At 44.9% G+C, this 12,500-nt stretch overlaps 3 long non-coding RNA genes across 7 annotated transcripts; all 3 read right to left on the reverse strand.

Moving 5' to 3' along the window:
• Positions 1-3,107: 3,107 nt before the first annotated feature.
• On the reverse strand, positions 3,108-5,218 carry LOC130403951 (uncharacterized). 4 transcript variants are annotated; one of them, XR_008904131.1, is made up of 6 exons: positions 4,703-5,218; positions 4,468-4,548; positions 4,298-4,379; positions 4,178-4,256; positions 3,838-3,980; positions 3,108-3,668 (listed from the first exon to the last, which is right to left on the reverse strand). It is a non-coding gene; the product is annotated as an uncharacterized LOC130403951 (long non-coding RNA). The 4 variants fall into 4 exon arrangements; XR_008904133.1 differs by lacking the exon at positions 4,703-5,218 and having other exon boundaries at positions 4,298-4,376; positions 4,468-4,645; XR_008904132.1 differs by lacking the exon at positions 4,703-5,218 and having other exon boundaries at positions 3,838-3,957; positions 4,468-4,645.
• Positions 5,219-5,534: 316 nt separating this feature from the next.
• On the reverse strand, positions 5,535-7,995 carry LOC130403558 (uncharacterized). 2 transcript variants are annotated; one of them, XR_008904112.1, is made up of 5 exons: positions 7,900-7,995; positions 7,391-7,575; positions 7,156-7,236; positions 6,980-7,058; positions 5,535-6,545 (listed from the first exon to the last, which is right to left on the reverse strand). It is a non-coding gene; the product is annotated as an uncharacterized LOC130403558 (long non-coding RNA). The 2 variants fall into 2 exon arrangements; XR_008904113.1 differs by having other exon boundaries at positions 7,369-7,575.
• A 353-nt stretch (positions 7,996-8,348) lies between these two features.
• On the reverse strand, positions 8,349-10,237 carry LOC130403557 (uncharacterized). Its single transcript, XR_008904111.1, has 4 exons — positions 9,415-10,237; positions 9,076-9,177; positions 8,569-8,753; positions 8,349-8,414 (listed from the first exon to the last, which is right to left on the reverse strand). It is a non-coding gene; the product is annotated as an uncharacterized LOC130403557 (long non-coding RNA).
• Between the last annotated feature and the right edge of the window lie 2,263 nt (positions 10,238-12,500).

Below are 12,500 nucleotides of genomic sequence, written 5' to 3' on the forward strand. Positions count from 1 at the left end.
CGTAGCTATAGTACTTTCATGTGAGACGGGTTGGTGGATTGAACGTGTTGTAGTAGCAGAGAATTATGGAAGCATATATGTAGCAAAATTCAAATGGCAATGCAATTTGCAATTCAATAAGTAATTACGTTATGCAATTGACAATGCATTATGCAATTTCATAATGTAATTTGTAAATACGTTATTCAAAGTGTATTTTAATATGCAAAGTGACAATGAAATCCTCAATTAAATTTGCTAAAGTTAGGACAATAAAAATACAATAACATTTTGTCAAATTCTTTGAGTTCCTTTATTCAAATTGAAAAGCTATAGCGTCCCCGTGATTGCAATCCACTTCGCCACGCTCCGTGTGTTGCGATATTCAAATGACATTTCAATCCCCAAAACGAACGCTTTGCAAAAGATTTGGCAAAACGGAATCCAAAACGTTTTCCAAAACGGAATCCAAAGCGGAATCCAAACAGTCAATATGCAAAGTGGCAAACGTATCAGCCAATCAGCGTCTGGGCGGGAACTACGTCACTTTCTATTGCCTCTGTCACGTTAAAATTGTACCGGGGGCAAAAATTGTACCGGCCTACGTCATCTGTTGTTGACAAATTCCAAACCTGCCTGGCAACAGACGACACGATCGTCTGTTGCCTGGCAACGGGCAATCGCGTCGAATAACATGGGAAGGTTCTTGAACATTCGCGCGTCGAATGACGTGGGAATGTTCAAGAACATTCGCGAACTTTCATGCTCGATCATTGCACTCCTTCATTGAGCGTGACAAGATATGGAGGTAGATTTGTGTCTTTATTATGCAATCAAAAATAATAGGTTTGAGAGCAAAACTTTCCACACTGCAATCAAAAAATAGATTTGTGAGCAAAACTATCAACACTGCAATCAAAAAATGTTTTATTGCAAGATCAATTAATGTGAGAAAAAAATTATTAATGGGTGTCAAAAAGTTTTGTTTGCAAATCCAAAAGTTTTGTTTGCAAATCCAAAAGTTTTGTTTGTGAATCAAAAAGTTTTGTTTGCGAATCCTAAAGTTTTGTTTGCGAATCCAAAAGCTTTGCTTGCTGTTGAGCTGAATCTCGTGGGCGGGACCTACGCCGAAAGATGTAAGACACATCTCTATTGGCCAGTCTCGATCGGAGTGACAGCTTGGCAACATCCACAGTTAGTAACGAGAGAGAGTTCTATTTCACGTAGGCTACGCCGTCTAGGCTTCGCCTTATGGGCTTGTCCCGCGCGCGCGCTTGCGCGCCCTGAAAATTCCGTAGGCCTCCCGGTCAGCCGACAAGGACACCATGGCAGAGGAGAGCAGGGCGATGTTGTTGACCGCCGCCGCGGATTGAGAGGCACAAACGAACACCCTGTCCGTCAGGCCGACAATCTGCTTCTGGAGGCGGTCGGGGGGCAGCGGCTTTTCGGATGTTGCCAAGCTGTCACTCCGATCGAGACTGGCCAATAGAGACGTGTCTTACATCTTTCGGCGTAGGTCCCGCCCACGAGATTCAGCTCAACAGCAGGCAAAGCTTTTAGAATCGCAAGCAAAACTTTAGGATTCGCAAACAAAGCTTTTTGATTTGCAAACAAAACTTTTGGGTTTTCAAACAAAACTTTTGGATTCCCATTAATATTTTTTATCACATTAATTTATCTTGCAATAAAAAAATTTTTGATTGCAGTGTCGATAGTTTTGCTCTCAAATCTATTCTTTTTGATTGCATAATAAAGACACAAATCTACCTCCATAACAAGACAGGTTTTTGAAACCTTTAAATACTCAGTTTACTTGCTAAATTCGATTAAACAATTCAATACAATACAAATATAAAGTAAAAACAGGTGTTATCTAGCGATCCGTTATCTTTATTATGTTATTTGGTGTTCGGCAACATGAGCGCGAATGGTTTTTGAAACCCACTTTAAACACTCAGTTTACTAGCTAAATTCGATTAAACAATTCAATACAATACAAATATATAGTAAAAACAAGTGTTATCTAGCGATCCGTTATCTGTATTATGTTATTTCGTCTTTGGAAAGATGAGCCGAATTTCTTTTGAAACCTGCCCGGCAACGGACAGCCCAATCAAATCAGTTGTCAACAGCTGATGACGTAGGCCGGTAAAATTTTCTCCCCTGGTACAATTTTAACGTGACACCTCCAAGGGTATCTCCACGGTAATAATAATAATAATTTAATTGAAAAGGGCGCCTTTCAAGACACCCAAGGTCACCTTACAGAGCATAAAGTTATCATAAATTGTTTAAAAACAAGACAGTGGAAAAAAAATAAAATAAAATAAATAAAACAAAAACAAGACCAAACAAACAAACAATCAAGACAGTGATCAGTTAGACGTTGTGTGCGAGTTTGAACAGGTGAGTTTTGAGCTGTGACTTGAAGGTTGTAATGGTGTCTGACTGTTTTATGTGTGGGGGGAGGGAGTTCCAGAGCCTGGGTGCTGAACAGCTGAATGACCGGGCACCCACTGTAATGAGTCGTGATGTGGGGATACATAGTAGTCCAGCAGAGGTCGAGCGGAGGGAGTGTATTCTTGGAGGAGCCACTTTGCATATTGACTTTTTGGATTCCGTTTTGGAAAACGTTTTGGATTCCGTTTTGCCAAATCTTTTGCAAAGCGTTCATTTTGCGGATTGAAATGTCATTTGAATATCGCAACACACGGAGCGTGGCGAAGTGGATTGCAATCACGGGGACGCAATAGCTGTTCAATTTGAATAAAGGAACTAAAAGAATTTGACAAAATGTTATTCCATTTGTATCGTTATAACTTTTGCAAATTTAATTGAGGATTGCATTGTCACTTTGCATGTTAAAATACACTTTGAATAACGTATTTACAAATTACATTATAAAATTGCATAATGAATTGTCAAATGCATAATGTAATTGCAAATTGCATTGCCATTCGAATTTTGCTACATATATGCTTCCATAGAGAATGGCCTGCGGGGCAGTATGTACCTTGTTAAATACATGAATAGGCTTGAATTTAGTAGTAATATGGAGGTTTCATATTTTTACTAAATGGATTATGGGAACATTGCTGAATAACAATCATGTATATTAAATGTATTGCAGGAGTTTAGCTTAACATTAACCAAGTTAAAGGACAATTAAATGAACTGCACCAAACATGTAGAAGTCAATGAGGGATTTTAATATCTAAACAAAAACACTGACAGAAGTTGAATACAATTTTGTAAAGGAAGCAGAGGAAAACATTTTCCCAAATTAATCTTTTCAAAATGTCACCACCATTCCGAAAGCAAGTGAAGAGGTTTGTGTAAAAGCAGTCCTCGCTGACCAGCTCTGTCCCTGACTCTAAACCCTGACTCTCAATCCTACCGCTGAACCCTCTGAGGGCAGGAAGACGTGCCTTCAGTGTAAAGGTTTGAACCACAGATAAGGAAGAAAAGAGGAAGCAGTAGAGAGTAGTGAGGTTAGTGACAGACGTGAGGGAAAGGCGTGTTGAAGCACGCGGTTACATGTGGGGTCAAGAAGATCACTCCCACTGGAGGTCATTGATCCATCAGCCTCAGACTGCTGAGCTCAGCAGGTCTTATGGAGGACGAAGCTCAGATGAACTGAGGAGACCGGGCCAGCAGGATCAGGACGGGTTCAGCGCAGGTGTGTCTGCCTGGACCAAACAAGGACATTGATTAGGTCCAATATTCATTATCTGAACCAAAGATAAGTCATTAAGGAGCAGGCAGGCTTTAGGGCGCCTTGCTCAAGGACGCATCACTGTATTCTGAGGACTTGAACCCGGCACCATTGGTTTGAGAGTTGAACCCCCAACCCCCTACCTAGTCCACTATGTCCAGATGATGCAAACTTATAAGGAATCCTTGATGGTAGAGTCCTGGTTGTCCTCAGGATTTGCCTTCCAGATGTAGGCTTCTCCATCAGTCCTCCAGATTCCTGGTCTGGTTACAAACGTAATTTGTCTCTAATGTAAGGTAACAAACACAGTAGTAATTTGTCTCGAATGAAAGGTAACAAACACAGTAGTAGTTTGTCTCTAATAGCAGGTAACAAACACAGGAGTAGTTGGGCTCTAATGGCGCGTAAAAAAAGTAGCAGCTGTAGTTTGTCTGGTAAACAACCACAGTAGGATGCCGTAACGTTTATTTTATGCAAACTTACGAGGATCCTGGTTGGTAGAGTGATGTCATCCTCCAGAGTCTTGGCTCTTCCATCAGCTCTCCTCAGCCAGAGTCCTGGTCTGGAACAAACAGCGCGAGTGTTTGGTTAATACAAACTTACAATCCTTGTTGGTAGAGTGATGGTCATCCTCCAGATTCACGGCTCCCCTACCAGCTCGCCTCCACTCCAGAAACACGTTCTACTAAGAAATCACAGCGGTAGTTGGTTAACGCATGTCAAAGTAACAATTTTGCCCTTTAAGTCAACCATGTAAGTGAATACAAACTTACGAGGAATCCTTGTCGGTCGATTCCGAGTCGTCCTCCAGCGTCTCAGCTCCTCCAGCAGCTCTCCTCAGACAGAGTCCTGGTCTGGAACAAACAGCGGAAGTCTTGCTTCAACATGTGGTAAAACAGATGTAGTCGTCTGATATATATGGTACAAACACCGGTACTTTGTGGTAGCAGTATTCTACGAGAAGTGGCAGTGAGTGTGATGATCACTTCAGAGTCAAGCTCCATCTACCCCACGACAGACGTCCTTCACCAGGCAGGGCCTCAATCAGCTCCTCCACCGGGCAGGGCCTTCAGCACAACTCCTCCATCAGCTCCTTCAGCACGGCTCCTCCAGCACTGAGAGCAAGACAATATCCACAGGCCTCTCGATCAATCCAGCCAGGTAGGTAGGAAGAGCCGTCTCATTAAAGGTCTAAAGGTCATCTTGAATATCCATTGAGGTCCCTTTCCAACGTCAGACTCCTTGTGGAATTCCTTTTGGTGTCCATCCTCCATTGATCCTGATTGGTGTAATCCTAGTTGGAAGTCACTGATCTGAACACGCCGCTTGCATCCTTTTACACTTGATTTGGATACTCTCCTTCCTGCCCAGTGTTTTGGATATCGCTCCGGAGCGTCGCTCAGGGCTCTTCATGTCTACTGGAGGCCCTTCAGTAAACGTGTGGCCATCCATCAGGTATGATTTATTTGACCATTCCAATATCCCAAGCCAATCACACAGACCCCCGTATGAACATTATCACTGTAAAAGTAAGCCGGACACGCACACATAGAACCCAGGACACGCACACATAGAACCCAGGACACGCACGTGGAACCCCATGCCAGGTGTGAGTGGGACACGGACGGACGGACGGACGGACGGACGGACGCACGGACGGACGCACGCACGCACGCACGGACGGACGCACGGACGGACGCACGCACGGACGGACGGACGGACGCACGGACGGACGGACGGACGGACGCACGGCGCATCCATTTAATTTCAAACCCAAACACACACACCACTGAGCCATAAAAGGCCAAACAATCATTCAGGGTAAAAACCTCATGCCAAATAACATTCTATCATCCACCCCCAGCTCTCCTGCCAGGGCACCCAGAACAGAACAACCAATGTCTCCAGAGACGTAAATTATTTACAACATTCTTCAGTGGCGTCCCACATTGGTGATGGATTATGCTTGGCGTCTCCAAATGTGTCCCAGGTTGATTCAACGTCTCTGAAGTCATGTCTTTGTAGTCCAGTGGTTTCCTGAATGAGGGGCCTTCAGAGATGGAAACGGTGCAGCCTTAGTCAGCCTGAGGACAGGAAGGAGGTCATCTGTTCAGAAGACCACCCAGTGGAGGGGGGGTGGCTCTTGAGGAGCAGGATCCATCTGGGGATGGCCCCAAATAAGACCTTCATGGAAATGAAACTGTTCCTGAGGAGTCACGATGTCTGGAGGAGACTGTTGAATGTCTTCCATGGTTCTGTGTCAGACTGAAGTTTTGTTTTAGTCGTTGAGATGAGGAGCCCCCTCATCTCCCCATGGTGTTTCTCCTTCTGAATCCCTGAGTCCATTTCAAAGAACATTCCAGTCCATGTAACCGACGTCACGACGGTTTCTCAAACACTTGGTTTCCCCTGAGGGGGCGTGTCTACAGACCTGTAGACTTCAGACAGCTCTGTATCCCAGTATGCACCTCTGCTCACTCAGACCACACCCTCATCAGTAAAGCAACACTCATGTGATGAAGATGCAGAGCTCAGGAGAGTAGCTGAAAAGAAGACTGATGTTATCAGAACCCAACCCATTACTCCAGCTTACAACAATAACTTGGAGCCTGTAACCATTTAAAAAAATCATTAAAACCAACATAAACCAAACACCTAAGTAACCCATGAACCAATAAAACATCCTCACTACTCAGAACAACCGTGAGGTTACGGACTAACTCACCAGGAAGCCAAAATACATCAATGTGCCCAAGAGTAATGAGAAACTTATGACTTACAGTTTGCAGTTCATCTTCATGGTCAAGTTGGGATACTCACAGAACTGCAGTTGAATATCCATGATATAGACCTTTGAAGGAAAGAACAGTTTACTCATGGTCCCCAAACTTGGCCACCGTCCCACAGTTCAACATCTACCATCTCCATTAAATCAGATGAACGACGATACAAATTCAGGGCTTTTGGGATCATCCAACTTTTAAATAATGATTATGATAATTAACTAATCCAGCTTTTTGATACAAGTTATACTAATTAATTGACTGTCATAAGTCAAGAGTTATTTACCTCTTACTTTGAATGTATAGTCTCTAAAATGTTACTTTAAGGTAGAATCATTGTTTAAATTTCAAATGAGTTAAACCACCACAATCCCAGATTTCCTTCACACATCAGTAATTTATATTCAACATTCAAGTCACGTCAGTGACGTCAGTGACAACATGTAGTTTGTCTTGTTTTAAAGCCCTTTATTTCCACTTTGTTAGGTTAATACAGACTTACAATCCTTGTTGGTAGAGGGATGGTCATCCTGCAGATTCACGGCTCCCCTACCAACTCGCCTCCGCTCCAGAAACACGTTCTAGTAAGAAAACACAGCGGTAGTTGGTTATCGCATGTCAAAGTAACAGCTGTATGTTGCCCTTTAAGTCAACCATGTTAAGTAAATACAAACTTACGAGGAATCCTTATTGGTCGATTCCTAGTTGTCCTCCAGCGTCTCAGCTCCTCCATCAGCTCTCCTCAGACAAAGTCCTGGTCTGGAACAAACAGCGGAAGGCTTGCTTCAACATGTGGTAAAACAGATGTAGTGGTCTGGTATATATGGTACAAACACCGGTAGTTTGTGGTAGCAGTATTCTACGAGAAGTGGCAGTGAGTGTGATGATCACTTCAGAGTCAGGCACCATCTACCCCACGACAGACGTCCTTCACCAGGCAGGGCCTCCACCAGCTCCTCCACCAGCCCAGGGCCTTCAGCACGGCTCCTCCATCAGCTCCTTCAGCACGGCACCTCCATCAGCTCCTTCAGCACGGCACCTCCATCAGCTCCTTCAGCACGGCACCTCCATCAGCTCCTTCAGCCATGGATTCCTGGTCTGGTTACAAACACAGTTAGTCTCAGCAGTAAATCACCTGGGGACGCAACACACCCCACCTCCTGCATCTGAGGTGCACTTGTAAAATGTAAGACAAATTTAAACACTTAAATTCGACAATGTCTGCAGATTGTCACGTTCAGCAATTCATCCACAACGGTTGTAGCAGCACTAGTAACATTAATGGCTCATATGACTCTTGCATAACCCCCGTATGAATTAACTCAAATCACAGCTTGGCACAGATTAAAGTCATAAGATGATCAAAACCAGACCTAAACTACCGTGGATTTTAGTGTTTCAGATGAGCTTGGTGATGGTTACCCTCTGGTCTGGTGCTGCAGGCTCCTGGTCTCCAGCCTCAGTCTCCGGTCCACCCTGGCACCACAAGCCTCCGGTCCCCATCCTCTCAGCCTCGCCTTTCAGCTACAGCAGCAGGTTTATATCAGCATTTGCCCAACAATAAACTTAATTGACTCAACCGAAACAGAGTTACACAATTAATTGAACTATTATTTTATAACTCAAGGCTAGAGAAGACTTAAACCAGACATGGTTATACAGATACATATACAGACTTGCAATCCTTGTTGGTAGAGGGATGGTCATCCTCCAGATTCACGGCTCCCCTACCAACTCGCCTCCGCTCCAGAAACACGTTAAAGTAAGAAAACACAGCCGTAGTTGGTTATCGCATGTCAAAATAACAGCTGTATGTTGCCCTTTAAGTCAACCATGTTAAGTAAATACAAACTTACGAGGAATCCTGGTTGGTCAATTCCTAGTTGTCGTCCAGCGTCTCAGCTCCTCCATCAGCTCTCCTCAGACAAAGTCCTGGTCTGGAACAAACAGCGGAAGGCTTGCTTCAACATGTGTTAAAACAGATGTAGTGGTCTGGTATATATGGTACAAACACCGGTAGTTTGTGGTAGCAGTATTCTACGAGAAGTGGCAGTGAGTGTGATGATCACTTCAGAGTCAGGCACCATCTACCCCACGACAGACGTCCTTCACCAGGCAGGGCCTCCACCAGCTCCTCCACCAGCCCAGGGCCTTCAGCACGGCTCCTCCATCAGCTCTTTCAGCACGGCTCCTCCATCAGCTCTTTCAGCACGGCACCTCCATCATCTCCTTCAGCACGGCACCTCCATCAGCTCCTTCAGCCATGGATTCCTGGTCTGGTTACAAACAGTTGGTCTCAGCAGTAAATCACCTGGGGACGCAACACACCCCACCTCCAGCATCCGAGGTTCACTTGTAAAATGTAAGACAAATCTAAACACTTAATTCGACAATGTCTGCAGATTGTCACGTTCAGCAATTCATCCACAACGGTTGTAGCAGCACTAGTAACATTAATGGCTCATATGACTCTTGCATAACCCCCGTATGAAATAACTCAAATCACAGCTTGGCACAGAATTAAAGTCATAAGATGATCAAAACCAGACCTAAACTACCGTGGATTTTAATGTTTCAGATGAGCTTGGTGATGGTTACCCTCTGGTCCGGTGCTGCAGGCTCCTGGTCTCCAGCCCCAGTCTCCGGTCCACCCTGGCACCACAAGCCTCCGGTCCCCAGCCTCTCAGCCTCGCCTTTCAGCTACAGCAGCAGGTTTATATCAGCATTTGCCCAACAATAAACTTAATTGACTCATCCGAAACAGAGTTACACAATTAATTGAACTATTATTTTATAACTCAAGGCTAGAGAAGACTTAAACCAGACATGAGCATCACGTTTTTGGGAATGAAGACAGAGCAGTCCACAAGTTTAAAGAAGTGGTTCAGGCCATGCATTGAAACTGACGTGAGAAGACTACTCACACAGAGCACTGACCTGTTCTGGAGGACTTCTGACAGGAAGTGGAGGTCTGGCTCTGGGGGAGGAGGTGGAGGTCTTGCTCTGGGTGAGGAGGCAGACACCTTGGGACAAACTACATGTTACCTTTTTAACCTTGTACAGTTCTAGAGTATCTTCTACTGTAACATGTGGGAATGACGGCCATTATTTTAGCTTTGATATTATCCAGTTGGTAAAGCTATACCAGAGTCGTTTAACGTCATTCCATTGGGTAGGGTTTAACTTCTGTGGCAATTAATGACAGCAGATATTTAGAACGTACAAAAGTTGAAGTAACAAAGAACACTAAGCAGTATCGATATTGAATCAAATATACTCAGCCATATTCAGGTGCTGGGTTCCGTTGAAGAAATGTCAAATTATCTTCTACCTTGAAATGATTTTCAGCCTTCCCTGATGTCAAAAATGGGCCCGCAAGTAGAACGCTGTTTTGTACGCAGTGAGAGTCCCGTCACGTCATCGTGGTTAAAAGTACGGCGCAACCATCGGAAATTAATATATTGTACGACGTACGTGTCAGTATGTATTTAATATCTAACTTAAGTTGTTTAAGATAGGGGGCAACAATTCCCAATGGAAACCGCCTGAAAATTGTTTCCGTTGGCAACGGCTCGAGGTTACGCAAATACAATCCAGAACGTTCCGCCAGATCCCCTCAGGGGACTCCCGTCCAACTAACTGCCAGGTGGTTTGTTATGGTTGTCAAGACTACAACGTTCTATGCTAACCATTGGGACTAAATCAAGTGATCGCACTCAGAACCTTCCACGGCGGGAAGCACAAATGTTCGGCCGGAATGTTCCGGCGGAACATTCCGGCCGGAACCAACCAAAGAAAAAAACAGAACCAAACTACAACGTTCTACGCTAACCATTGGGACTAAATCAAGTGATCTCACTCAGAACCTTCCACTGCGGGAAGCACAAATGTTCGGCCGGAATGTTCCAGCGGAACATTCCGGCGGAACGTTCCGTCCAGAATGTTCCGGCGGAACATTCCGGCCGGAACCAACCAAAGAAAAAACAGAACCAGCGCCTCACCTTGAGCTGAACGGAGGAAGATCCTGAAGTCCAGCGATGGTCTTCATTAAAACACAGCCAACAGACTTACCTTGAGGAGATCTGTTTGTTGCTGTTGGTCATAACTACAATTCAGTGTACCTTTCCATTATTATGCACCCAGTGTGTACAAGTTATATCACTCAAAACCGTACGAAGAACCAAACTACCATGTACGTCCGTTTAAACAACTTTAAACCTAAAATCCTGGAATCATTCAATACAAAACCGTGTCTACATTTTACAATTATCTAGATTATTCAGGGTACAAACCATACAGGGCAAATCTAAACGTTGAGCTCACAGAGAGCCGACCATAGCCCTGCAACGTCATCCTGACCGCCTCATCACCAACAGCAAATCATGCCAGCCAGTCAACACATGTACAGCTCCAGTGCGAAGTGGGCATCTGAGTGAAAGGACTGCCCGTAATAAAAAGCCCAATTCCTGAACTATCCAACCATCTTCATTGTTTAAAGATTTACAGACTTGACATGCCATTGTGTTCTAATCACCTTAGTCTGCTCCCACGTTACTTATAAAACTCTACATCTCCATCACTAGAGTGTTGCATCCTACTCATGGGGGTGGGGTCTGAGTGAGCAGAGATGCATGCTGGGATACAGTGCTGTCTGAAGTCTTCAGTTCTATAGACACGCCCCTCAGGAGAAACCAAGTGTTTGAGAATCTGCCGTGACATCAGTTACATGAGCTGGAATATCCTTCAAGATGGCGGCAGGATTCTCAGAGGAGAAAGGCCAAGATGAAGATGTGTGGGTTCTTCCTCTCAGCCAGTGGAACACAACAACGGGCTTCATCAGAGTACAATGGAACACTTTGAAACATTCTCCTCTTTACACCTTGAAGCCCCATTGAAGGTTTCCTTACCTCCTCAGCTGAAGAGCACAACTTCAGCTCAAAGAGCGCACTAGCTGGAGTTTCCGGATTGGTTCTGATTTAAGGGAACCAATCGTTCAGCTAGTCCTGTCCGAAACAAATACAGTTCAGCCTGAGAAGACGTGCAACTGAGAGCAAGAAAAGATCCACAGGGCTTTCCATCAATCCAGCCAGGTAGGAAGAGCAGTCTCATTACAGGTCTGAAGGTCATCTTGAATATCCATTGAGGACCCTTCCCAACTTCAGACTCTCCTTGTGGAATGCCTTTAGGTGTCCATCCTCCATTGATCCTGATTGGTGTAGTCCTAGTTTGAAGTCACTGATCTGAACACGCCGCTTTCATCCTTTTACACTTGATTTGGATACTCTCCTTCCTGCCCAGTGTGTTGGATATCGCTCCGGAGCGTCGCTCAGGGCTCTTCATGTCTGGAGGCCCTTCAGTAAACGTGTGGCCATCCATGAGGTATGATTTATTTGACCATTCCAATATCCCAAGCCAATCACACAGACCCCCGTATGAACATTATCACTGTCAAAGTAAGCCGGACACGCACACATAGAACCCAGGACACGCACACATAGAACCCAGGACACGCACACATAGAACCCAGGACACGCACACATAGAACCCAGGACACGCACACATAGAACCCAGGACACGCACGTAGAACCCCATGCCAGGTGTGAGTGGGACACGGACGGACGTACGAACGGACGGACGGACGGACGCACGGACGGACGAACGCACGGACGGACGCACGCACGCACGCATCCATTTAATTTCAAACCCAAACACACACACCACTGAGCCATAAAAGGCCAAACAATCATGCAGGGTAAAAACCTCATGCCAAATAACATTCCATCATCCACCTCCAGCTCTCCTGCCAGGGCACCCAGAACAGAACAACCAATGTCTCCAGAGACGTAAATTATTTACAACCTTCTTCAGTGGCGTCCCACATTGGTGATGGATTATGCTTGGCGTCTCCAAATGTTTCCCAGGTTGATTCAACGTCTCTAAATTCATGTCTTTGTAGTCCAGTGGTTTCCTGAATGAGGGGCCTTCAGAGATGGAATCGGTGCAGCTTTTGTCCGCCTGAGGAC

The sequence above is a fragment of the Gadus chalcogrammus genome, chromosome 14, assembly GCF_026213295.1.
Source record: "Gadus chalcogrammus isolate NIFS_2021 chromosome 14, NIFS_Gcha_1.0, whole genome shotgun sequence".
Lineage (NCBI taxonomy): Eukaryota > Metazoa > Chordata > Actinopteri > Gadiformes > Gadidae > Gadus > Gadus chalcogrammus.